General features: G+C 43.5%; 1 long non-coding RNA gene across 1 annotated transcript; it reads right to left on the bottom strand.

The window, feature by feature from the left end:
- Nucleotides 1-331: 331 nt before the first annotated feature.
- LOC106026719 (uncharacterized) lies at nucleotides 332-12,230 on the bottom strand. Its single transcript, XR_001200296.3, has 2 exons — nucleotides 11,898-12,230; nucleotides 332-2,285 (listed from the first exon to the last, which is right to left on the bottom strand). It is a non-coding gene; the product is annotated as an uncharacterized LOC106026719 (long non-coding RNA).
- Nucleotides 12,231-26,188: the final 13,958 nt, after the last annotated feature.

Here is a 26,188-nt window from a genome sequence, read left to right as displayed (position 1 = left end):
TGAGGCAACTGAACATTTCACTGCTCATTGTTTGGGTGCTTCTAGGGTCCCTGTCTTTCTGTGGACACTTAAGCTTGACAGTGGCCCTGTTTTTATGAGAGTTGATTTCCTAATGGGTTGTAAAACTTTTCACATTTCCCTCACCACATCAATTCCCACAAACCCTCAAGATCAAGGAATTGTGAGAAGGGTTCCCGAACACTCAAAATTCAAAAACAAAAATAGAAAAGCCACCTTTCCTTATAAACATCACATCTCACAGTAGACTTCACTTGGCATTTGTCTTGGTTATCTTCGCTCATTGCTGAGACAAAATACACAACACTCAAAATGAAGAGAGGAAAGATTTATTTAGCTCCCAGTTTGTGGAGGTTTCAGTCCATAATCAGCTGGCTCCAAGCAGGTTGGCAGGGAGCAAGAGTTCATGGCAGCAGCCAGTAAAAGCCATAATAAAAGGATGGGGAAACGAGCCTCTTCTTCCTTATATTGTAATCAGTCCACCTCTACCACCCAGGGCAGTGTAGCACTCACACCACTTCTGTGTCCTTCTCTTGCACAGCCTGAGGATATCTACAAAGTAAGGATCCTGGCTTCCTGCTGAGGCCCTTATTGAAGATTTTAAACTTCTCAAATTGACACAATGTATCAACTATCACAGAATTATATACCAGTAGCTTTCTAAATTCTAGCAGGGATGGGACTACAGCAACAGAAAAACAGTTCAACTGGGTAAGGAAAGGAAGTTAGGAAGGGTCCTTTGGACAGGTATTTACGCTGAATAATGGAAAGGACTCAGCCCAATACTCATATGAGGCTGAGGGTATGTTTGTGTGTTTCCAGAGAACACTGAGTGCCCTATCTGGGTTCAAGAACATGTTGTCCATGTGCATAAAGGTCCTAGACACAGAGGGGTTGGTTCTACCAAGCAAGAAGCTGACGTTCAGTCCTGTGGCAATGATGCCTGAGATGCCATGCCTCAGCTGGTAGACAAGGATGAGGCTAGCCTGAGCCGGGGTCAATTAAAGAAATTATACAGGATGCGCAGGAGAAGTGAGACCTTCTAATGGTCTGAAGGAGAAGAAATCTCACTCTACAGCAAGGAGGTCCTGGGCCATGCCTGGCCTGTCATCAGCAGGATCTGCCTGGGGACAGAAGGTGGTCCTTCTCCTGAAACTGGCAGTGCAGTGTGCTGTGTCCCAAGTTATGTGTCACCCAGCCTGTGGCTAAGTATCATAATCTTGTGGGTTTATGTGTAAATTTGTGCCATTATAGAAGTTTAAATAGAAGAGCATTTGTGCCTTCTGAAAAATTTGCATTCTGCAATTCACACAAGGAAATGTGAGCTGGGGATAGTGGCTGAGTCAAGAGGATCGCTATGATTTCAAGACCAGTTTGGGCTACATAAGTGGATTCACTGCAACTCTGAACTATATAGCAAGACCTTGCCTGAAAAAATAAACAATTTTTTTCTTTCGATATGAATTTCTCTTCGTTTTTATGTTAGTATTTTTTGATATAGGGTCCAGGCTGACCTTGAACTCACTGCGTAGTCCAGGCTGGCCTCACAACACACAGCAATCCTCCTGCCTCAAATCCTGCCAAGTGCTAGGAATAAAAGTGCGTGGTACCAAAGCTGGTTTATTGGTTTTGGTTTTAATGCACGGAACCAGTTGTACATAATATACATTTCATCAATATTTATCATGTCTTTAATACTATTTAAAATGAGGAGAGTTTGTGTATCCTATTTTTAAATTAGTATTTTAGTGAACTTTTATTATTACTAATTTAAGGAGAAATTTTGAAAATATCAGTTTTAATCTTGAAATAAATATTTATTCTTTTACCCCATGCAGTTGAAAAGGACTTGGTCAGCTTAAATTTTGGAAAAATACTACCCTGAGCTGCGAGGGTACACACACCTGCAGCTCTAGCACTCTGGAAAGAGGAGGCAACAGGATTTCAAGTTTCCATACAGCCTGGGCCACTGCACTGCTCGCCTCTACCCTGGCTGTTAGCAGCACACTCCAGCTCCCTCTGGGTACCTGGTGGCTCACTTTCTACCTGGCCAGTAACAGAGGTGCTATTTTAAGTGCGACGCAGACCAATATGCAACAGGGCTACAGAGTCTGCTTTACTTCACCTGTGCTGTTGATGGCTTGGGGAGGAGGAGTTCGGAGGTTTCCTGATGACCAGGTGAGCACTACTGGAGAGGGGTTAACGTGAGCTGTGAGCTGAGGAAGCTCTTGGTGCTGATCAGTGCTGCTCCTTCTATATTGCTGTGTCTGCCAGGGAAGGGAAAAAAATCGTTCAATTAGATGTGCACTTGGTTTTCTATGTTCCACACCTTAACATCAAGGCTTAGAAGACATAGGGATCTGGGAAAAGCAGGAGTTCATGCATAGGAACCTAAGAGGCTGGTCTGGGCAGCCCACCTTTCAGGCCACTCCAAAACTGGGCCTGCCCTGACCAGAATTAAATGAAATGTAGGAAGTACCCATCTCCATTCCCATGAGGATCTTAAAAGCCCCAGCATGCTGAGCCTGGCAGAGGAGCTAAAATAATCTCAACTCCACTGTAATAATAGAGCGAGCCCCACTTAGGTCCCAGTTAGGTCTCACTGTTATTCCTGTCCCCACCTCCTTCCATCCTGGAGTGGATATGTGGATGTACCAGTCTGGCAACAGCATGACCTCGATGTGCAGAATTCCTGTCTTCTTTCTCGGAGTCATCTGTATGTCTGGGTCCAGCCTAAAATGTCTGATGCCTGGGCCAGGGGAAACCTCAAAGGTCTTGGGCATCCTGATAGCTGTGAGGAGACAGGACCCTCCTCTGCTATAACAGCAGGTTCTCAGGAAAGTTGTCTCCAGGAAAAGATTTTGGGGAGGAGCTCAGGTGAAGGGCAGAGCTGGAAGGAGGTCAGCAGCAGGGAGATCTGGGTGAGCAGCAGAAAGGCCTGAGGTGTGTGTGGGGCCTGACGGGCCTGAAGATGCCAGTGCAGGTTTCCAGTATGGCAAAGGGGATGACCTTTCCCAAACTAGCAAGCAGTTTTCCAACAGGGAGAGGCAGCCTGGCTTCCTCCCATGGGACAGGCCCGGGACATTGCACACTAGTGTGATTAGTGACAGAAACATAGTAAATGTGTCCCCTAGAATGCACTATAGCAGTCACTAAAAACTAAGGACTCTGGTCGTGTGAGAATGGGGAATATGGTGGGCCATAATGCACTGGGGCAGAAGAAAGTGCAGTGAGCTTCCTCTGACTCCGGGCTATATTGGACATAATCTTTGTAGTCATTTACCACAGCCTGGAGTCTGGAAGCTCAGCTGGGGCCCTGGTGCTTCCTGAGTCACATTTTCCCTCTAGGTCATGGAGACAAGCAAGGGGTAGTGCATCCAGCCCCTCAACATGGGCAGTTTTCATGCCCTCCATGAACTGAGTGTTAAGGCTGGGGTCTCCCTTAGAGCCAGTGGGAACCTTAAGGGCTGCCACCTTGATTTTCTGGGATCATGTAGTTCTTCTCAGTCGCCAAAAGACGGCGAAAAACATACTTGCACAGCCTTTGGACTGTTACAAGCCACAGATAATCCCTGAGTCAGGGAAACTTATTCTGAATGGAACTCCAAAAATATTGATGCAGCAGAATCCCTTATCAGCAACTCTGGCTCTCTGTGTGGCTTTAGGGACATCTAAGCTTAGTCCAACAAGCCAGGTCCCCAGAACCCTGGACAGAGTGTGAACAGCTCTTCAAGTCTTCTCCCTGTACACCAGAAATGAGTCAGCTGTAGGAGGAGAACCAAGTCTGCCTTTGGACCCAGCAGGAGTGGAGAGACTGAGGGACACACATGGGGAAAGGATCACGGCCCTTCTAAGGTCACTCTGCTGTCTGTGTGGCAGGTGGGCTGTGTGCGGGGCCTAGGGGGAGCCAAGCTCCCAGATGACAGGCACTGCCTCAACCCCTGTGATCACAGTCTCAGCCGAGAGGGACACAGTGCCAAAGTCAGGCCAGGCAGAGAGGCGCATCAGCAAGAGGAAGGACAGCACCTTCTCTCCTCATGTTTGCTTGGACTTCCTGTCCACGTGGCTGATTCCACAGCAGTCAGGATCGCTCAGGCTTACACAGCGCTTCTAGACCCGGCCCTGCAGCATTCCACATGTGCTTCTCCCTCCTGCATCTGTTCTCTGAGGTAGGCACTGTTAGCACAGCTGAGGCCACTGAGGCTCACAGAGGGTCTTTGAGCAAAGTCCTACAGCTAGAGGAGGGACTGGAGCCCAGGCAGGTGGCTGGAGAGCTCATCCTCCACTCATGACCCTAAGGTCTATGGTGTCCACACCTCTCTCTCTCTCTCTCTCCACGGGTCCTTCCCTTCCAGCAAGGCCCCAGGTAACAGGCAGGGCCCAGGCTGCTGAGCCTTGTGGATGTACGAAGGCAGAGATGATGAGACACTCTGGCAGGCACCAATAGGCTTACTCTGAGGAGAAAGGCCCCTCTAGCTGGGGCCAGATGTCACTATATTTGGCTCCCAGCTAGGGTCCTGGCCTGTCCTCAACATGGAGTGGCAGCTGGGAACCTCTGTCCTCTCTGTCCCCCCACACGCTCCAGGCCTTCCCACCAGAACTGCCCAGAGTGGAGGTTGTGGTTGTGCAGGTTTTATTGGTGATAGGGAAGGCAGAATGGTGGGCAAGGACACAGCACTGCTCTGAGAGTCCAGGTTCCAGTCAGTCCTGTGGCCTCCTCTCCCCCACATGCTTACCTATCCCATACCTCCGTTCCAGAAACCAAACTCTTTCCACCAACTGCACACCCAGCCAGTGTGGTTAGAACAGAGTGAGTCAGAGCTCCTGGAAAGGACCTGAATAAGCATGTAGAGCTGGCGTTTGGCCCAAGAATTAGGTCTCTCTAGTGGGTAAACAAGGAGTATCCAGTGTATCTCAGACTCCCAGGGTGGGGCCAGATGGCCACCAGCAGCCCGGCACACAGAGCCCTCTCTGTAGAAGCCTGGTGCTAGGCATGCAGGACAGGGAGCCAAGTCCATTTCCTGTCCTCAGAGCTTTGGCAGGGACAGCAAAACTTCCTCGTGTCACTCTCCTCTTGGTGCCTCAGACATTACCTACACCAGCGCTTGTGTGAGATCTACCTGCAGCCCAGCTGTGACCCTGCCTGCGTGGTGGCTGAGGACTCCATCTCACTGGTCCTGGCAGTTAGTGATTTCCTCATCCGAAGGCTCTCAGTTGGTTAGGGATGGAGCTTGACCACCAGCATGTTTTGCAGCCACACAAACAGAACAGGCAGCATCCAATAGGGGACTTTCATCCCAGGCAGACCCTGCTTATGACAGGAAGTCATGGGCAGGACCTCTGTGATGTCTGTTTCCTTTTGACTGTTTCATCATGGGCTAGAAATATAGCTAAGTGGCATAAGCACCTGCCTGGCAAGTGTACGGTCCTGAGTTAAATCCAGTACCCCTGCAAAAAATAATGAGGCTTGACTGTGTCATGAGACAGAGCCATGAGAAGTGTATGTCTCTACACTCATACAGACATGCACAGACATGCAGACACATGAGAAGAACACACATACACTTTTTGTGAGTACATCCTAGGCTCCTGTAAGGGTAATTTCCATCCAGCTACACAAAATTCCTCTCCTTTTCATGCTCCTTCTGCTTGTCTTCTTTTTCATCTTTCTCCTCTTTTATCTTTTTTTCAGATGACAATGTCCACATTGTAATTGAACTCCTGGACTGAAATAATCATCTTGCTTCAGCCTCCAATACCTGGAACTATAAGCACAAACCACTGTGACTGAGCTTCCCGCAGAATTCCTCTTCTGCCATCCCACAATTGTGTATTCCAGCTTCCTGAGTGACAGCCCTTGCTTCCAACATCAACAGGTGGCCATTTTGTCCTTAGATCGTACAGGAAGTCCCAGGTCCCTGTGCACAGTCTACCTGCTGGCGAGTGCAAGCTTGTTTTCCCATTTTCTTCTTTTCCTGAGCTCCAGGCTTCCATCTGCTTGACACTGCCCCTGGCACGTTTCATATGCAGACCCCAAACTGCTCTTTCCTGAGCCTTCTTCCTCTCAACAAGTGAATCATGATCTGCGGTGTTGTTCAAACCACATGATCTTCCCCTCTCCTTCCTCACACCCTGCTCTGACTCTACGGGTCCATTTTCATCCAGCTTCCAAAAGATCCAGAATCCCCACACCTGTGGCTTCTGAGTCCTCGGTCTCTCTGCTTCTGCTCCTTACCCCACTGCAGTCTCTTCCCCACACTGCAGGCAGAGGAGTCTCTGCACAGCACGAGGTGTCAGCTCAGGGTACTCTGTACTCTCAGTGCCTCAGTGGCTACCATTTGACTGAGAGTCTGAGTCCCAGTCTTCCTGTGTCCTGACGATCACTGTGTGACTGCACTCACCTGGCTTTGCCTTCTCCTGTGTCCATTGACCACATCTCCTGCTCTGGTCATGAGGGCCTTCTTGGTCCTCTTCTCTCACTAAGCTTCTCCCACTTCAGGGCCTGGGAACTGGAATTTCCTTCTCTGTGCAGCACTCTCTCGGACCACCACAGGGTCTCACTTCTACCAGGTCAGAGCTCAGACTTTCACTCTTCTCAGAGACCCTTGGTCCTCCTCTTGAAGACATTTTCCTTGCTTTGCAGTGCTTGACCTGCCCTCCTCCCTCCAAGCAAAAAACAGATATGCACATCATATGCAGGTTCACTGAAGCTCACTCTTTCTGTTCGATGATTTTCACCCAAAGTAACTGAGCTGTTAGTGCTGAACTGGAGTCTCTGTTGAGTGGAAGTACCCAAGTTTTCATTGAATTTCTTGGTCGTTGTAGAGTTCAGCTTTGTAGCTGAATTTATCACACACTGTGGAAGCCATTAAAGAGGATTTCAAGAGGTTGTCAACGTGCTATTTGAGTTAGTGAGCTGTGGCTTTTAATGAAAAAACATACCCAGAGCATTTAAACTGAGACTCCTTCCTGCTTGGCTGAAGCAATTCTTTTTTTTTTTTATTTAAGGAGAAAAGGAAAAAAAAAACAGTGAAGGGGTACAAGTTATACAGATTTACAGAAGAAAAAAATGCGCAGTAGGAAATCACTAGTTAATGGATTACATATTGCCATCTTAGACATAATTGTTCAAGTCACAAAATTAAAGCTTGTAGAGTGGACATTCCAACAATGATACTGCAAACAGTTCTGTTCAATGATCCAATAAAACTCTGTGATATCATTTTCTATCTTATACACTTAAATATACATGCAGTTATATAGTTTAGAGCATTTTCTTTTCCTCTCTTTTGTACAATGACTATTACACATTTTGGGTTTCATTGCTCCCACGGTTCTTATTGCTTTTTTGGAAGAGAGTAAAACCAAATGAGACATAACAGGACAGAATCGGTCAAGTCAAAAGGGTGGACATAATAGATAATATAAAAACATAATACAAGGTGATCAACAATGGTTACCATAATGCCTCCCGCTATCTCTAATAGAATTGCCTATATCATTAGTTGTAATACAATTGAACAAAATAGTAAAGAATAAAACCGACAAAACCAAAACATTGGAGACATTGTAGGTCTTCAAAAGTAGATAAAAGTCAACGAGAATGGGTGTTATAATGAATCTCATTATCTTCTCAGCTGATGCCTAAACTTTCGAACCTGATACTATCCAGCAAAACAGAATAGTGGAACCTCAGTCAAAAACAAGATGGTGAGAGTAATACAGGGCTTCAAATCGAGATAATAGAAAGTCAAAGTGGGTTACTATATTATATCCTGCTATTTTTTCCCTTTAATTAAACGGATAAAAATAAAAAAGTAAATAATGGAGTGGAGATTGAGAAAAAAGAGGGCATAACAGCGAAATAGGGCAGATCAAAACATTTTCACCACCAGATAATTCCGACCCAAAAGTAGTTACCATATTGACTCTTTCCTTGAAGTCCTTGAGTACAACTTCATATACTGTAGCATTAAGTATATCAAAACAATGTAAAACCATTTAAGAGAATGACAGCATTATAGAGTATTTAGAATCGACTAACAGAAAATGAACAATGGTTTCTGTAAAATCTCCTTGTCTTTAAAAGGTTTTTGCTTATTCTATCGTACATAATAAAATCCAATAAGATACAACCTGTTTAGACCATTGGAGACAGAAGAACAAAAGCTAGATGAGACTTCAAAACAAGATGGTACTAAATCAGTATTACCTATTAAGATGTCATTTTCTCCAAAATAGCTGTTCCTATCATCCAATCTTCTCTGTCTCATTTCTGTTGAGCTCTTTTTCTGTCAGTAGCTGTCAGTTTGTCTTCTTCATTTTGTTCTCTGCTCCATTCGTTGTGGCCTCCCCGCCACTATTTCTGGGTTCTTTGTATTTTTCTTTTTTTAGAATATCCTGCAATACTTTCTGTAGGGTTGAATTGGTGGTTGCAGATTCCCCCAGTTCCTCTTTTTCCTGGAAGCACCTCCTTTTTCCATCAATTTCCAGGGACAGTTGTGCAGGATATCTCAATCTTGGATGGAGATTATTATCTTTCAAAGCTTGAATTATTTCCCCCCATGCTCTTCGTGATTTGATGGTTTGTGCAGAGAAATCGGCTGTAATTCTGATGGGTGTTCCCTTGCAAGTGGTCTGTTTCTTGTCTCTTACAGCTTTTAATATTCTGTTCTTGTATTGAATTTCTGGAATTTTTATTATTATATGCCTGGGTGTTTCTCTGTTAGGGTTGTAGGTAGCTGGGGTCCTGTATGCCTCATACATCTGAGTATCTTTACCTTTTGCTAAATTAGGAAAATTCTCCTGGATTATTTCTGTGAGTAGCTTTTGTAGTTCACTTGTTTGTTCTTCTTTTATGTTCTTAATCCTTAAGTTATGGCTCCTCTTATCATCTTCTTGTCTTTGTATTATTGCTGTTTGTTTCTTTGTTATTTTTAAGAAGTTTTTCATTTCATTCTCCCATATTACAAGTCTGCCCTCCAGCTCAGATAGTCTGTCCTTAGTTTCTTTCAAGCTGTTATGCCAGTCTTGAATAGACTTCTTAATTTCTTGATAGTCCCTTTGAACCTGCTTCACATACTCAATGGTTTCTCTGTTTTCTCCATCAAGCAATTCTCCCCTCTTTTTCTGTTCTTCCATTCCACCATCTGTTTTTTCCTGGGTGGTGCTTAGCATTTCTCTAACTATTCTGCATACTTCTAGCTTCAGGTCGTTGATAACTTCATTCCTGAATTGGTCTATGAGGCTCTCTATATGGCGCTTAATGTATATTGGTGCGGTGTCCACTATTGCCTGTTTCTCAGAATTGGGGGCCGAGGAGCCTTTCTTGTTGCTTCCCTTCCCCATATTTTCTGTTCCTTATAAAATGCAAGCTTACATTGGAGGCCCGGCTTCCCTGCCTGTCAGCCACAGCCTGATCAAATTGCGCTGGCTAGGTGTTCCTGTCCACCGCTGCGCACCAGGGAGTTGCGGAGGAGGCAGCCTACACGGGAGTCAGTCGCTCCTCCGGGCCACCGTCAGGCTCTGGGATCTGGGTTAGGCCAGCCTACTGAGTCCGCCCGCAGCGTCACACAGGCCAGGCACTTTTCACCAATCCCGTCCGAGATGGGTATGTGTGGCTGGAGTCGCCACCGTGCCCTGCTCTTACAGGACTGCCTGAGCCCAGAAAGTCCTCCGCTGGAGTCAAACTGTGGTAGGGGGTCAGTTTCTCTCACTCACCTCGCCACCAGTCAGTTTTCGTGTACACCTCCTTGTCTGTCCTGTTTTCGACTCCATTCGCAGACTCCTGTTCCCAGAGCTTCTGCGCGTCTCTCCTTGCCGAGCCGCAGTGGAGGCAGTCAGCCGCCGGGCGGCGGGAAACCCAAATCGCGGTTTCCAATGGCGCGGGGTCGAGCCTCCACACCAAGTCTTTTCTGTTCCTATTTTAGCGCCAGGACTGTATTCTAAGTTGGTTTCTCTCAGCCCAGTTCGTTCCTGAGTCAGCAGAGCATATCTCTACCGGTTCATGTCTCCTTAGTCCGCATCTTTCCTGGCTTCTGAGCCGAGCCTTTCAGAGAGCCTCCGGTAGTTGCTGTTGTCTGTCCGCCATGTTCTCCCGGACGGCTGAAGCAATTCTTATTCTGGAATCAGAGTAAGAATGCTGGGCATGGTGGTGAATCCCTGTGGCCCACACCCATAAACCCTCAGAAAGCTAAGGCAGGAGGATGGGCAGGAGTTCTAAAATGGCCTAGTGATGGCCAACCCACTTTCTGGGCCCTTTTCTTTACTTCTCACACAGAGGCTTCCTTTCACTTAATAAATTCTCCCAACTCTAAAAAGAAAAAAAAAATGGCCTGGGCTCCATACTGAGCTCAAGGGCAGCCTAAACTTCAGAGCAAGTCTGTTTCTCGAGGAGAATAAGTAGCTCTTTTCCCTATCGGTTGCTCGTTTCAGCAAGAGAGGAAGACAATAAATAGCAACCTAACCTGTCAGATTAAGTGACTCAAATAGTTGAATCTTGTGAATTCAGATAGGTGGGTATTTTGTATCATGAAATTTGAATGATTTAGAAGAAAAAGATATCTGATTTCTGATTTAGTACAAGGCAGAGTTTTTGCTTCAGTTTTTCCTCCAACTTCTGTGACTGTTACACTGGTCCTAATTGTCATTCATTTATATAGTAGGTTCTATTAGAAGATAGATGGTAATGTCTAAATAATTGGAGAAATTTATTAGTTTATATTATACGTATATTTCCTTTAATCAGGTTAATACTGATAAAGTCTGATAAGTCACTGCAGAAAATTCTTTGAAACCTACACGCAATAAAGGCATTTTTAGAATCAGATATTTGCAAAATAATAAAACCTACTTCACATTATCTAAATAGTCAAGAAATGTAGACATGAGTCTAATCCACTTTTATTTCTCATTAGGCTTATGTATAGTTTGGTTGCCATAGTTTTAATATTAAAGGGAAAACACTTTCTTGGAGCATTTGCAACTATTGATCTGTTTATTTATAATGATATTGCATATAATTACAATTCTTAAAAGTTGTTCTTTGTTTGAAGTATAAAATAATATATGTGCCAGTTGTGGTGGTTCATGCCTGTAATCCCAGGACATGGGAGGCTGAGACAAGAGGATTGCTTTGAGTTTGCGACCACACTGGACAGTACAATGAAATCAAAGCTAGCCTAAAGTGCAGATTGAGAAACAAAGAATGAATAAAAAAAAAAAGAAAGTAGGTCAGAAGTCATGGAGAAGGAAAGGAAGGAAGGGGAAAGAAATGAAAATGATAAAAGAAGAATAACATGGAAACAAAGCTTTGCAAATAAGGCAGGGAAAAAGGTTTGTAGAGAAGGGAAGTGATTGGGAAAAGGAAGAGAAATCAAGATACATAACATACAGATAAAAATTCCCAATGATGAATGTGATCGTTATGTATATGTAAATCATACCAATAAACTTAATTTTAAAAGTTTAAAAAAGCAAAAAAAAAAAAAAATCCAGGCTTGATGAGCCATACTTGTAATCTGAGCACTGGAGAGGTTGAGGTAGGAGGGTATCTGTGAATTTGAGGCCAAATTTGAGGCCAACTCACTGACCTACAAAGTGAATTTCAAGGTAGTCTGGACTGCATAGTGAGACTGTCTCCAAAATACAAAAAAAAGTAAAAAAATCAGAAATCATACGTAGTTCTGTCTCCTAGATGTTGGTGCTAAATTTAAGCATTCTATTATGGCCACTGAGGATAGTATCAACATATATATGCATGTATGTAATATAAGTAGTATACTATTTAACAGTGTACAATCTTACTTTTAATTTATGCATATGTATTCATGTGTACACATTAAATATCCTTATACTATCAAACTCAAACTCATACTTACTGCATCAAGAACAGCTCTTGAAATTCTCAGAAGGATGGTTGAGGATGAAGAGAGGAAAACAAGAATCAAAATGTGGAAAGCTGAGGTCAGGTGGAGCCTCCTCTCCTGGTGGGAGAAACAGAACATCCAACAACTGCGGTACACTTATTTATACACTCAAGAGGTTGATGGGAGGAGAAATTCCTCTGCCTAACGACTTCTTTACCTGACTTGCCTTGAGCATCTTGTGTTTTTGGGGCTGGAATAGCTTGTTTATCTGGCTCACCTTGGATGCTCTGTGTTCTTGGGGCTGGCCTTGCTCTAGCCCAATTCATGTGATTGATTTCAAGCCTCAGGCACTCCCCATCTCTGCCTCTCTTCTCTTTTGTAGTTGAATGTTATGGGCAGTCTGCTGCAGTTGGAGGAGCTGTGTTTGGAGGACTCTGAAGAAGACCACCTCATTCTTGAACCATTTATATTCTGAGCGTACTTACTCTTTTAGGCCAAAGATTTCCAGGGGATTTCAGCTCCCTGTATTCTGCAGTTTGTCCCTATACAACCCATTAACCAATAACAGTAGTCAGTTACCAGTATAGCTTGCAGTTGTCAGAAGGTATTAGTCATTTGAATTTCTTTCATAGGTAACATATTTCTTTGGTATTGTTTTGTACATGTTGTGATTATACTCTTTGCTGACTGTTCAAGGACAAGTTAAGGTGAGCTGTATATTAATCAACTCTTTGCTATTTATCAAGGTCAGTTAAGTCTCCCCAGGCTTTACCCTGGGGCCATGAGTAACACCCCTCAATTCTCCTGTGTCAGCCTTCTAATTGAATCTTGGCCATAGCTTGAGTAAGTTGCTTTCTAGGAATGTTTGGGAGTTTTTTCTCTCCTGGTGACTCTCCTTATGCACACTATTCACCATTGACCTCCTTCTTCTGTGGTCCAATAATCTCCTTGGTCAGAAGATCAAGGACTTAGGGGCTTGGGATTTAGCTCAGTGGCATAAGCGCCTGCCTTGCAAGCCCACAGTCATGAGTTCGATCCCTGATGCTGATTTAAAAAAAGAGAAGATCAAGGACTTGCAAATTTTTAGGATGTCACAGCAGGGATTCTTTGTATCCTGGCTCCTCATTGAGCTCAGAGAGTTGGTGCCAAAATGTTGGCTGTTTTCCTAGCCCATCTATCTTTCTTGGTTTTGGTCTCCAAACCACAGTTGTTGAACATCCTGAAGAGAAAGTTAGTGATATTACATTCTGATGATAGCAACAAGGCTAATATTACAAATTTATCTGAATATCAAGTACCTTGAAATATAAAATAGAGCCATTATTTCCTACCAAGCATGGATTTTCTAGTAGGTGAACCCCTGTAGATTGTTACCAGACAACAGGTATATAGTTTTCCACAGCAAATTTGAAATCAAAAGCTGTACATTGTATTGTAGTATGGCAGTCATGATGACATTTTTGTAACACACCTAAGTTTCAATTTTGACATGAAATAGCCTTTTTTGTCAGTCATCTCTATCTACTACATAAGAAGATTTTACCTAACTTGTTGGCTTTAATAGGTTGTCATGGAAGAAATTTGTGACACAGTCTGCACTGCTTAATGTCTATGCATCACTAAGAATACAGTCACATACATAATATATGCATCTTATGAATTTTTGTTAAAAGAAGATATATGAATGTGAAAAATCCATCCTCACCATAAACAACTGCAGAATTACATGTAGGAAGACCTATACATCTGAAGGCAGGCATGCATTCAGTACGCGATGAGATTAATTATAATAAATTATCCTAGCTCTATAAAAACTTTTGTTTTTAATTTGGTTTTGTAACAGAGCATCTCCAAACCACAAAATCTTATTGCCTCATTTCTAGAAAACTTAATCTTTTGATGATGATCAATGTAAACATATCACAAAATATATTTTAATAACATTTATTGGGGTATCTCTCATAAGGCTATAGAGATCATTTGAGGCTCCCGTTAATGAACAAAGGTTGCGATATGATTCTTCTCAGGAAGCTGCTCCTTTATTCACCAAAGGGAGCCCTGATCAATAATCCCCCATCCCTAAAGGGTCCCTATTTAGTTACCTTAACAAATTTCTGATGACCTATGAGAAAAACAATTTTAATACCATTTTAACCACCTGGCAACGCACTAGGAAGCATATATTTTAAATCTGTAAAACAAATTAAATTAGAAAAAATGATCCAAAAATGCAAAAGAAAAAAGGTACAGAGAAAAAAATTGTTGAGTTCAAATAAAAAACAGCTGTTTGCAGGTAGGGCAAATAGACAAACAAAAAATGCACAATCTGCTTGCAATATCAGGGTGCATCTACCCAAACCTTTGATTCCCATTTTTGGTTACCATCTCCTGAGCATCCTGTGATAATTTCTTTAATTGACCCTGGCTCAGGTCTAGTCTCATTCTTGTCTACCAGCTGTGGCATGGCATCTCAGGTATCATTGCCACAGGACTGAATGTCAGCTTCATGCTTGGTGGAACAAACTCCTCTGTGTCTAGAACCTTCATGAACATGGACAACATGCTCTTTAACCCAGATAGGGTTTTCAGTGTTCTCTGGAAACACACAACCATACCCTTAGCCTCTTATGAAGTACTGGGCTGAATCCTTTCCATTATCCAGTGTAAAGACCTGTCCAAAGGACCCTTCCTAGCTTCTTTTCCTTTACCCAATTGAACTGTCTTTCTATTGCTTGTAGTCCCATCTCTGCTAGCATTTAGAAAGCTACTGGTATATAATTCTGTGATAGTTGATACATTGTGTCAACTTGAGAAATTTAAAACCTTCAATAAGGCTCTCAGCAAGAAGCCAGGATCCTTACTTTGTAGATATCCTCAGGCTGTGCAAGAGAAGGACACAGAGGTGGTGGGAGTGCTACACCCACCTGGGTGGTGGAGGTGGCCTGCTTACAATACAAGGAAGGAGAAGAGTTTTTGTTTTCTCTCACCTCTTTTGTTATGGCTTTTGCTGGCTGCTGCCTTGAAGTGTTGCCCAGTGCCTTGCCACCCTGCCTTGGAGCCAGCTGATTATGGACTGAAACCTCCACAAACTGTGAGCTAAATAAATCTTTCCTCCCTTCATTTTAAGTGTTGAGTATTTTGTCTCAGCAATGAGCGAAGATAACCAAGACAAATGCCAAGTGAAGTCTACTGTGAGATGTGATGTTTGTAAGGAAAGATGGCTTTTTTCATTATTGTTTTCAAATTTTGAGTGGACAGTGAACACTTTCAATAATTCCTTGACCTTGAGAGTTAGTAGGAATTCATTTGGTGAGGGAAATGTGAAAAGTTTTACAACCCATTAAGAAGTCAACTCGTATAAAAGCAGGGCCACTGTCAGTCTTAAGTGCTCACAGATAGCCAAGGACCCTAAAACTACCCTAGCTGTCAGCAGTGACAAGTTCAATTGCTTCACCAAGGAGGGTAGAAGCAGAAATAAATCTGGAAGGAGCATCCACTGACATGTGGATCCAACATGGAGAGCCACACAGAGGCATATGATTGGCAGCCTTTTGCCAGAGATGGTTGGGGTGTAACCCTCAGGGATGATGTATTATGCATGAAGGACATTATTTAACAATTGGTTGACTGTGTACTGCATTAAAGGAACTGTTGTATGACGCAGAAGTACTCTGATGGAAGGTGGCAGGGGAGGCAGAAGCCTGTTGAACAGTATCTGAGGGAGCACAGTGCCCAGAGCCAGTGATCAGTCTAGTGCAGCACTTCCCTCACTGAGAGGCCCCAGCAATTGGAAATGAGAATGTAAATGACCAGTAAAACTGGGGACTTGGTGGGCAAAATGGCAAGTTGGAGAGTGTGAGATCAGTGAAAAAGATCTTTTTTGCCAGTCTATAGAGTGGCAGTTTCAATGGGGCTCACCACACTGCAAACATAAGCGCTCTCTAGAAATGTTAATGGAGAAAAATCTTACAAGGCCTATAGAACAGCCTGAAATTTAGTCTTCTGTGAAGTAGAAAAAGCTATATCCTGTATTCAGGGAGAAGAGACCATTATATAACCTCAGCTGCCTGAAGAGGACCCACCTGTGAAAATGGAGACACTTCCTACTTCGGGAACTGAGCTTGTTTTTGAAGGGAAAACAAAGGGCGTGAGGAAGAAAATTCAATCAATTTGTCTGGAGGAAAATGTCAACCAATAATACCGGGGGTTGGACAATGAAAGATGGTCAAGAGGACAGAAATTGCCACAGCTACTATTGTTGAAGAGAGAGAAAGGGAACAAGGACAGTTTGCACATCACAACCAAAGAGGTGAACAGCATGTGTTCACCCACAGACCCTCAGTCCTGCTACAGGATTCTGTTGGTGGGAGTGAATACTGAAACAACCACTGTGCAAGTCAGTGTAGAGATTCTTCAAAAAGCTAGGACTGGGACTTCTGGGAGGACATGGTGGATAGATAACAGCAGCTATAAAGGCTCTCAGAGATAGCCAGCTTAGATTCCAGGAATGGTGTGGTATGGGAAGTCCTAAGCAGGGGGAGATATACCCTGCTGCCCCAGGAACAAACTAAGCTGAGAGGAACCAACTGGAAATGCAGTCCAGGTGCTAGGACTGGAACAGCTAAAGTCTCAGTGCTGAGCTGTAACTCGGGCCTCTGGAAAGTGCAGTTTGAATTTCCTGCCGCTGCTGCAGCATCTGAATTGGCACAGCAGGGATAGAGATGTGTAAACTCTGAGAGTGAGAATCAGCGAACCAAATTGAGAGTACAGCTGGCGGGAAGCCCTGCATTGACCTGCAGTGAATGAGAGGAACTGAGACCCTTCCATAGACAAGGAGACTCCAACAGAGGACCTTCTGGGACTGGGCAGACTAGCTGGAACAGGATATTGCAGTGACTTCAGTCACATATTCCCCTCTCAAACAGGATTAGTGGGGAGCGCTTGACCTGGGTGACATGGCAGACTAAGACAAAGTAGGCTACCCAAACCAGGTCTCTGCTCCTGCCAGTGCACCTAATACAGTGAAGCCTTCAGCAGGTTGACTGACTAGGAGGAGCAGGCTCAGCATAGGCTGCCCAGGTCTGTGTCTCCCTAGTACACTGCAGTGGGAGGGAACACCTAGCCAGTGCGATTTAAACAAACTGTAACCAACAAAGAAAGAAACTGGGCCTCCTATATATGCTTATATGGAAGGAACAAAAGGTGTAGGAAGAGGGATCAACAAGAAAGGGTCCTCAGTCCCCAATTCTGAGAACACTGATCCGGGAAAGGTAAATGTAAAGGAGAATGAGGACAGAAAACATGCAATATCAGGCACGGCACCAATAGACATAAAGTGATATCTCCAGGAACTCATAGAAGAGTTCAAAAGTGAAGTATTTAATGAAGTAAAGCAAGATATAAGTAAAATAGTTAAAGAAATGCTAAGCACCTCCCAAGAAAAAAACAGATGGTGGAGTAGAAGAACAGAAAAAAAGGGGAGAATTGTTTGATGGAGAAAATAGAGAAAACGTAGAATACATGAAACAGGTTCAAAGAGATTACCAGGAAACTAAAAACTCTATTGAAAGTTGGCATAACAGCTTGAAAGAAACTAAGGTTAGATTATCTGAACTGGAGGACAGATTTGTAATATGGGAGCATGAAAGGAAAAAAATTCTTAAAAATAACAAGGAAACAAGCAGTAACAATACAAAGGCTAGAAGATGATACGAGGATCTATAACTTAAGAATTAAGAATTTAAAGGAAGAAGCAGGGATACAAACAAATGAACTCCAAAGGCTATTCACAGAAATAATCAAGGAGAACTTCCCTAATATGGGAAAAGGTAAAGTTAGATCTATAAGGCATACAGAACCCCAGCCACCTACAACCCAAACAAACTACACCCAGGCATATAATAATCAAAATTCCAGAAATCCAATATAAGAACAGAATATTAAAAGCAGTTAGAGACAAGAAACAGATCACTTACAAGGGAACACCCATCAGAATTACAGCAGACTTCTCGGCACAAACCATCAAATCACGAAGAGTGTGGGGGGAAATAATTCAAGCTTTGAAAGACAATAACCTCCAGCCAAGATTGATATATCCTGCACAACTGTTCCTAGAAATTGATGGAGAAACAAGGTGCTCCTAAGATAAAGAGGAACTAGGGGAATTTACAACAACCAGTTCAACTCTACAGAGAATACTGCAGGACATTCTAAAAGAGAAAAACACCAAGATTCCAGAAACAGTTGCACAAAGGCCACAATGAATGGAGCAGAAAGCGAAATTAAGAAGACAAACTGACAACTAATGACAAAAAAAGAGCTCAACCGAAATGAGGCAGAGAAGGTTGGATGGTATGAATAGCTATTTTGGAGAAAACAAGAGATCATAATAGCTAGTGCTGATTTAATATCATCATGTTTTGAAGTCCCATCAAGCTTTTGTTCTTCTATATCCATTGGTCTTAACATGTTGTATCTTATTGGATTTTATTATATGTGATAATATAAACAAAAACTTTTATAGACAAGGAGATAATACAGAAATCATTGTTCATTTTCTGTTAGTTGGTTCTAAACTAACACTGTAACACTGTAACACTGTCATTCTCTTGAATGGTTTTACATTGTCTTGATATGTTTGATGCTACAGTACACAGTTATACTCAAAGATTTCAAGGAAAGAGACACAATGCTAACTACTTTATGTTGGGGTATCTTGTGGTGAAGCACTATTTTACTTAAATGGTTATGTTCTGACCTGTGCTGCTTTTGTTGATATATGCTCTTTTATCTTAATCTCCTTTTTTATTATTTATTTTTATCTTTTTAATTAAGGGAAAAATAAATAAAAAACAGCAGGATATATTATAGTAACCCACTTTGATTTCCCATTAACTTGATTTGAAACCCTGTATTGCTCTCACCTTCTTGTTTTGACTGATTTTCCTCTATTCTGTTTTGCTTGATGGTACCAAGTTTGAGAGTATAGGCAACAACTGTAAAGACAATAAGATTCACTATGATGCCCATTCTGGTTTTACTATTATCTTCTTTTGAAGTCCTGTAATGTCTCCAATGTTTTGGTTTTATCAGTTTGTTCTTTACTTTTTTGTCCAATTTTATTATAACTGATGATATAGGCAATTCTTTTTAAGATAGCAAGAGGCATTACGGTAACCATTGTTGATCACCTGATATTCTGTTTTTACATTATGTACTATGTTCATCCTTTTAATTTGATTGATTCTGTTTTGCTATGTCACATTTGATTTTATTCTCTTCAAAAAAAAGTAATAAGAACTGTAGGAGTAATAAAACCCAAAATGTGTAATTGTCATTGTAAAATAGAGAGGAAAAGAAAGTGCTCTAAAGGATATAACTGCATGTATATTCAAGCGTATAAGATAAATAACCATATTACTGAGTTTTTGATGGATCTTGAACAGAACTGTTTGCAGTCTCATTGTTTGAATGTCCACTTTATATGCTTTAATTTTGTAACTGGAACAACTATTTCTAAGATGACAATATGTAATCTATTAACTAGTGATTTCCTACTGTTTATTTTTTTTAAAAATCCTGTATAACTTGTACCCTTCTTCTGTTTTTTTTTTTTCTTTTTCTCCTTAAATAAAATTTTTTAAAAAGCAAGGATTGGAGGTTCCACTTGACCCAGCTATTCCCCTTCTGAGTCTCTTCCTAGAAAAATAAAAATCATCATACCACAGCATTATATGTGCACCCATGTTTATAGCTGCACAATGTATCATAGCTAGATTTTAGGAACAGCCTAAATTGCCATCGGCTGAGGAATACTTTATAAAAGATGTGGTATTTTTATAGAATGGAGTACTACTCAGCTATAAGGAAGAACAGTAAAGATAGTTATATTACTGATTTCTCCAAGCCCATTGAAGTGAAAGTTTTGTGCTAGTACTGTTCAGATGACTAAGTGCAGAGGCTTGTACTCTGAATAACTGATCTGACGATAGCAATACACAATGTATGTATCATTGTTATTCCCTAATAACCATACTTTGAAATTTTGTTTTTTTCTCCTTCAAATAAAATTTTAAACAAGTATTTTAAAAAAGAGCTGAATAGTATGGGGTCACCCACATGCAGTCAGCCATACCAAAGCATCATAAATTCACATCCCTCAAGGCTCCAACCTGTCTCTGAAACATTCATTTCATCAGAGGAGTCCTGCCCACTCAACAGGAGAGATAAGAAATGGGCAACCAATTTAGGAGCCCCAAAACCCCAGCCTGCAGGAGGTTTTAGTAGGAGTCATATTACCGAAGGATCAGGTATGTCAGCAGAGAGCCATGGGGATTTGTAGGGTTATCCTCCTATGGCTCCTCATCTTGGGACAGAGCCTACTAAGGACTATCTGTTTGGACTCTGTCAGATCATAGCATCTAGTAGACCTGGTGTCTGAATGAAAGAGGTGCTGGTCCTCAGCCCCACAGCCCTTATTATCAGGGGACAGAGGCACAATCCTGTCCCTTTTTCCTAGCAGCTGACAAGTGTCCCATTCTACATCACAAGGACCTTCAAGAAAACTAAAACTGTCATGAGCTGGCCTGTAGACCAATTTCCACCTGATGACTACTACCACCCCTGAATAGGGACTGAACTCACATTGCTGTTCAACTGGGACACACCCCGGCTTGTTCCTTTAGGCCAAGTTTACTGTTTTCCCCCATCAAACACTGACGAAGACTTTAGACGGCCCAGGGACCGAGGTGCAGAGGGAAGAAATGTGTGAGAAGACACTTCTCACAGGCAGAATGCACTTCAGCCTCAGGGAGGTGTGCAAGGATATGTGGCCCACTACCACACCAGGTAGATGCTCCCATTGTCTTCCAGAGAGGCAGTGGGTTCCAAGCAGCTGGGGGTGTTAAACAGACCACTCTCATTCTTCATGATGGGATCAGTACTGGTGTCTGTGGAAGTCCTTTGGTATTGGGGAATCTTGTTGGTCAGCTTCTCCTTGAGATGTTACAAGTTTCCAGGCAGAAACCTGTAACAATTAGACTGACACACAACGTGTATGTCTTTACCTTTTCCCATGTTTCGCTCCAGAAACGCTCTGCTGGTTTGCTCATCTGCCAAAGAAAAGAAGTCACAGTGTTGCACTCAGTGCGAGTTCTCCTTTATCACTCCCACATCAGGCTAACTGGCTTCTCCCACCCCTAAACATTTACATCTCTTCTAGCATAGCCAGGCAGGACAGGCAATATCAGCACCCACTCCTTTCAAGGATGTACACTCAGTGGCAGAAATAATGCCTCAACCATGCTAAGCAATAAGCTGAAGGGTTACTGAGATGCCACAGCACACTGGGAATTTCTGGATGGTGGGTATAAACTAGCTGGTCACCAACTAGATGTCTGCCCTGTTAGACTTCAGCAAGTGTAAACAAGGTCAATGGAGTCTGGTTCAAGTTTGGTATCTGGCTGGGGGTCCTGGGACCCAGCAGGGTGTTGCCACACGGTGACCTTGATTCTCATGCTAATCTTCAGTTGCACACAACACATTCAGGTTGAAAGGTTCATCACCAACTCCTACTTGCAGGTAGGTGTGCCCACGGGAACCTAGGGTCTGCTCACTCTGGATATACTGAGGGAAGATAAAAGCACCTACCAGGCAGTAGTTTTACATAAGAACAGTGAGATTCTCTTGAAAGAGTAGACAAATAAATCAATAGAAATAGACACACACCAATGTGTTCAACTCCTCTCTGACCAAGGAGCCAAGGTGATAATTGAGCAGGAACACCCCAAATCAATCAAGGAATGGTGCTGGGAAATTCAGCATTCCTATGCAAACAATGCACATGGAATTTGGATACAGACTGATATTCTACAGTGATTAATTCAAAGTGAATCATAGATTTAGATAAACACAGAAGACAATAAAATGTACTAAGCAAATACAGGAGAAAATCCAGTGGCCTTGAATTTGGTGATGCCCTTTTTTTTTTTGGTGATGCACTTTTAAACACAGGGTAAAGGCTGCAGAGGTCGCCTGTGAGAGTGCAAAGCCTGGCATGCGTGAGGCTCTGACTCTAATTGCAGCAGTGCCAAAAGACAAAGTTATTGAGTAAAATGCCAAAACATGAACCATGAAAGAAAACATGAAAGAAAAAGTTGGGAATTTGCAACTCAGTAAAATTAAGAACTTCGGGCTGGGGATTTAGCTCAGTGGCATAAGCACCTGCCTGGCAAGCCTGAGGTCATGAGTTCGATCCTCGGTACCTCAAAAAAAAAAATTAAGAACTTCTAGAGGACATATGGTACTCTAGAGAGGACATTAGTACAAATAGAGAATATTAAGTAAAAGCTAAAAAAAAAGCAAGTCCACTGGAGATCTTCACTGTTTATTTAATTGTCTCTAGTTTCTTCCAAATAGTTGTTCCCATATTCATACACATTAAATACATACTGCATATTATAGAACTAATTGAATCATTACAGGTTGATGAAGGCTTTTTGGGTCTTCAAGATCTGACATTAGGGAAGACCATAATAAATACCATAATATCTCTCATTCTCTTCGTAGCAGCTGTCCTTATCTTTACATATGCTGAAACTGAACTTAAGAGACTAGACTAATTATGATTATGATTAGTTAATGATAGTATTGCTAGATTTTATATCATAACGCTACAGAATTAGCATTTTGGGTTTCTTAGTGTCTCTTCTTCAGAGTGTCTGTTCATTACATCTTGCATTATATAATCTCTTCCCGTAAATAGTTTTTAAAAAATCTTCTCCTGTGTAAATTTCTACATGTATATCTATCCTCTCTGTATTATAGGGAAAAACAAATCATAACAAGACAGCAAAACAAATTCCTAGAAAAACATGCAATGAAAAAGACACATAAGTTGGTCTTTTTGAGACAAGGTTTTGCTGTGCAGTTCAGGATGACCTTGAACTCACTCTTTAGCCTAGGCTGGCTTGGAACTCACAGCAAGCCTCCTACCTCAGTCTCCCCAGTGCTGGGAATACAGGTATTTGATACCTGCATAATATTCAGTTTATGCAGGCTAGACATGGGTGGGAGTGGAATGGGGCAGAAATGGGGGAGGTTGGGGGGCAGGTGAGAGGGGAGGTGAGGGTTAGGGGGATGAAGATGGTGAGTGAAGGAAGGAATGTGGAAATGGTGGGCCCAGAAGGTAGGCCTGGGTGGGGAGCATGGGGAGGGGGACAGGAGCAGAGGTAGGGACAGGAGTGGGAGATGGGTGATGTGTCAGGCTGTGAGGTGGGATACCCGAGAAGGGAATGGGGTGGAGTGGGAGTGCATAATAGTGGGATGGTGGTGGGGCAGGCTGGGAGACGCACTGGGGGCAGGAGGTGGCCTTTGAGTGGTGGAGGGGGCATAAGGAATGGGCCCTTAGTGGAGTGATGTGAATGTAGCAGGGGCTGGTGAAGGCTCAGCTGGGAATGGCAGTGTGTTCCTCAGGGAGGACTGGAATGTAGGGGTTGAAGGGTTGGTGGAGCACTGCTGAACAAGGGGGTGTTTTGCAAAGGTTGTGCAGGTGAAGAGCAGGTAGTTGGAGGGCACCCTCTCCCTTACAAAAGCTCCAAGTTCTTTACCCAATCACAGGTGCTTCACAACTGTTTTTTCCATATTCTCCAACTTTTATGTAGACCCCAAACCTTCATTCTGATTTCACTCTCAAAAACCTGACCCTACTCAGTCCCCAACAAACACTTCTCTTTCCTATGTTCCTGCATGTTGGCAAAGTCTCTTTTACTGCCTTTGCCACATGGGCTCCCCTGTCCTGTTGGAGAGTGGTTTATCTCAAAACACCAAACAAAAAGCAAAACTTATAAACATCTTAAAACATTTTAGATGTCTTAAAACATATAAAGTTGCGCTTTGCCTTCTCAGGTTGCATTTTCGAGGTTTCCTTTGGCCCGCTGCTAAGTTCCTCAAAGTGCGCAGTCTCAGGACCCAGCTTGCAGCGCATCTGTAATCCCAGCGCTTGGGAGGCTGAGCTAGAGAATCACTGGGAGTCCAAGACAATTCCGGGGTACACACTGCGCTCAAGGCCAGCCTGGGTTACACACTGAGACTCTGAATCCGAGAGAAAAATACCCAGAAAAGTTTTTCACTGTCCGCTCACGCTGACGTGACGCCCTCCATGTCTCTCCCTAGGACATAAGGAAAGGAACTTTTCTTACTCGGTGTCTTCCCTCTTCGTTTTCTCCTAGGTCCCCACAGAGAGAATGAGGATAGGGCCCAAACCCACGAGCCCTGGGACGGAGCCGCCCGGCGAGCACAGCCTTAAGTCACGTCTCTTCCCCTGAGTCCCGAGCTCTTACCTGCAGTCATCAGCGCCCCACAAGCGAGCAGCACGAGTGCCATCACCACCGCGACTCTCTACTCCGCGAGCGCTGGACGCTCGCATCAGGAGCTCCTCGGTGCAGGTTTCTTGGGGTCCGCTCAGCCCCGAAACTGCCCAGCGACTCGAAAAGTCACTGTGGGACAGTATCTGTTGCTGCAGGCTGAGGGGCTCCCCAAGGTTGCTTTCTGATGTTCGGATTAAGGGATGACGCCCCAATCTTGGAGACATCTCCAGCGTCTCCCCGCCTCCTGCTGCGGTGGTACCAGCCCCCGGTTGAGAAGACTGGCGCTAATAGGCTGAACCTCAGGAAATCCCCCACTGGAGTTCCTGGACTGAGAATTCGCGTCATCTTAAGTGGGGTGAGAGTTCATACATTAACAAATAAACAAACATCACTTCTTCTCCCAATGAAGAGTGAATCCAAGGTTTTCTCACGCAGCTACCCCAGCACAGTGACCTCTGTGAGTGTGGGGTGCTTGGGTTTTTTAAGAGGAGGCCCCTTCCGCGGACTCGCAAGGGCTCCAGCGCGAGGCGCAGGGGTCCCAGAGCGAGCTCAGGGAGGAGGCAGAAAGCTGGCTCATCTGCATTTTCAGTACAAATACAGACCTTCACAATGGGGCCTCTCGATCCCTCTGACCTTTTCGGTTTTCAGCAGAAAGCATCAGAAAAGTTACCGCAGTTAAAGTTACTTTTTTTTTTTTTTTTGTCTTTTTCCTTTTTATCAGTACTGGGGATCTAACTCAGGACTGCCTGCTTGCAAGGCTGGCGCTTAAGCCGCTGAGCTAAATCCCCCGCCCCTTTTGTTTTTCCTTCTTTCTTTCTTTTTTTTTTTTTTTTTTTTTTTGGTGTTAAAGTTACTCTTGACCGTCAAGGGTTCACAGCCTGCTGGCTCTTGGATCCTTAGATGTTGGCTCTTCCTAGCATTGCAAAGCAATAGTCTCAAAGCCTTGGCTTGTTCACCCACTAACAAGGCTTAAAATTAGTGAGACAAATTCACTGTCTCTACTTATGTGTGGTTTTTATCTTAATCGTGCTCCATGGAAGGGGAACCGCAGAGTCACACATGTGGTGCATGAGCTCTGCTGAGGAGCCAGTGGGGGAAGCTGTCATCTGAGGGCTTAAACTCAGGGGCTCTAACTCAGAGTCCTTCCCAAGGGGAAAATAACTGGAGCCCAGAGGGGCCTCCCAGACCTCAAACAGAGGAGTCTCCTGCTGTCCCTACCCCATCCCGCCTAAAGCTTGTCCAGAGCTGCTCCAGACAGGGCAGCTGTAGAGAACTGCTCCCCCCACTCAGGGGGAAAAGGTGCTGTGGGAAATGTGGCCAGCACTTAACTCATGTGGGTAGGAATCTGGCTCTGAACCATAGGTAGACCACAGGCTTCCTGCTAGGGGTTTCTTAAGGAGCAGAGCAGCTCCGTCCCCAATCTGTTGAAAGCCCTGGACATAGGCTTATTTAAAAAATAAAAAATAAATTTAAAAAAAGCAGTTTTTTATTAAAGTAAAAAACTTGGATTCTGATAATTAAAAGCACACTGTAGAAAATACATAAGCCCCCAGCACTACTTTTTTATTGTCTTTGCATATTACATAATGCGCACACTATGTGTGCCATATTTTGGGACTAGCAGCTCAGTGCCTTTGTTGGTGTCCACATGAGCACAATCACAGGAGCAAGGAGTCCTGCCCAGTGTGTTATTTGCCCACCACCTGTGATGACCTCACATCCCAGTGGGCTCTGCCTCTCCAAATCCCGTGTTTCCACATGACCTCCCTTACCCTCTAACGCCTGGGTGAGGTGTGAGGAGAATCCACTGGGGATGTGTAAATTTGAAAATTTCCTCATAAGAGACACCTTATCATTATTCTCCCTCAAAATGTTCCCTCTCTAGTTGGTGACACCTGCCCCACCATTCTTGCCACTTTTTGAGGGCATGCACGTGTG

This window comes from Cavia porcellus, unplaced genomic scaffold (assembly GCF_034190915.1).
Source record: "Cavia porcellus strain 051 isolate PalLab524CR breed Dunkin Hartley unplaced genomic scaffold, mCavPor4.1 scaffold_6, whole genome shotgun sequence".
Lineage (NCBI taxonomy): Eukaryota > Metazoa > Chordata > Mammalia > Rodentia > Caviidae > Cavia > Cavia porcellus.
Note: the sequence above shows the minus strand (reverse complement) of the source record. Positions and strands in the feature narration are given on the sequence as shown.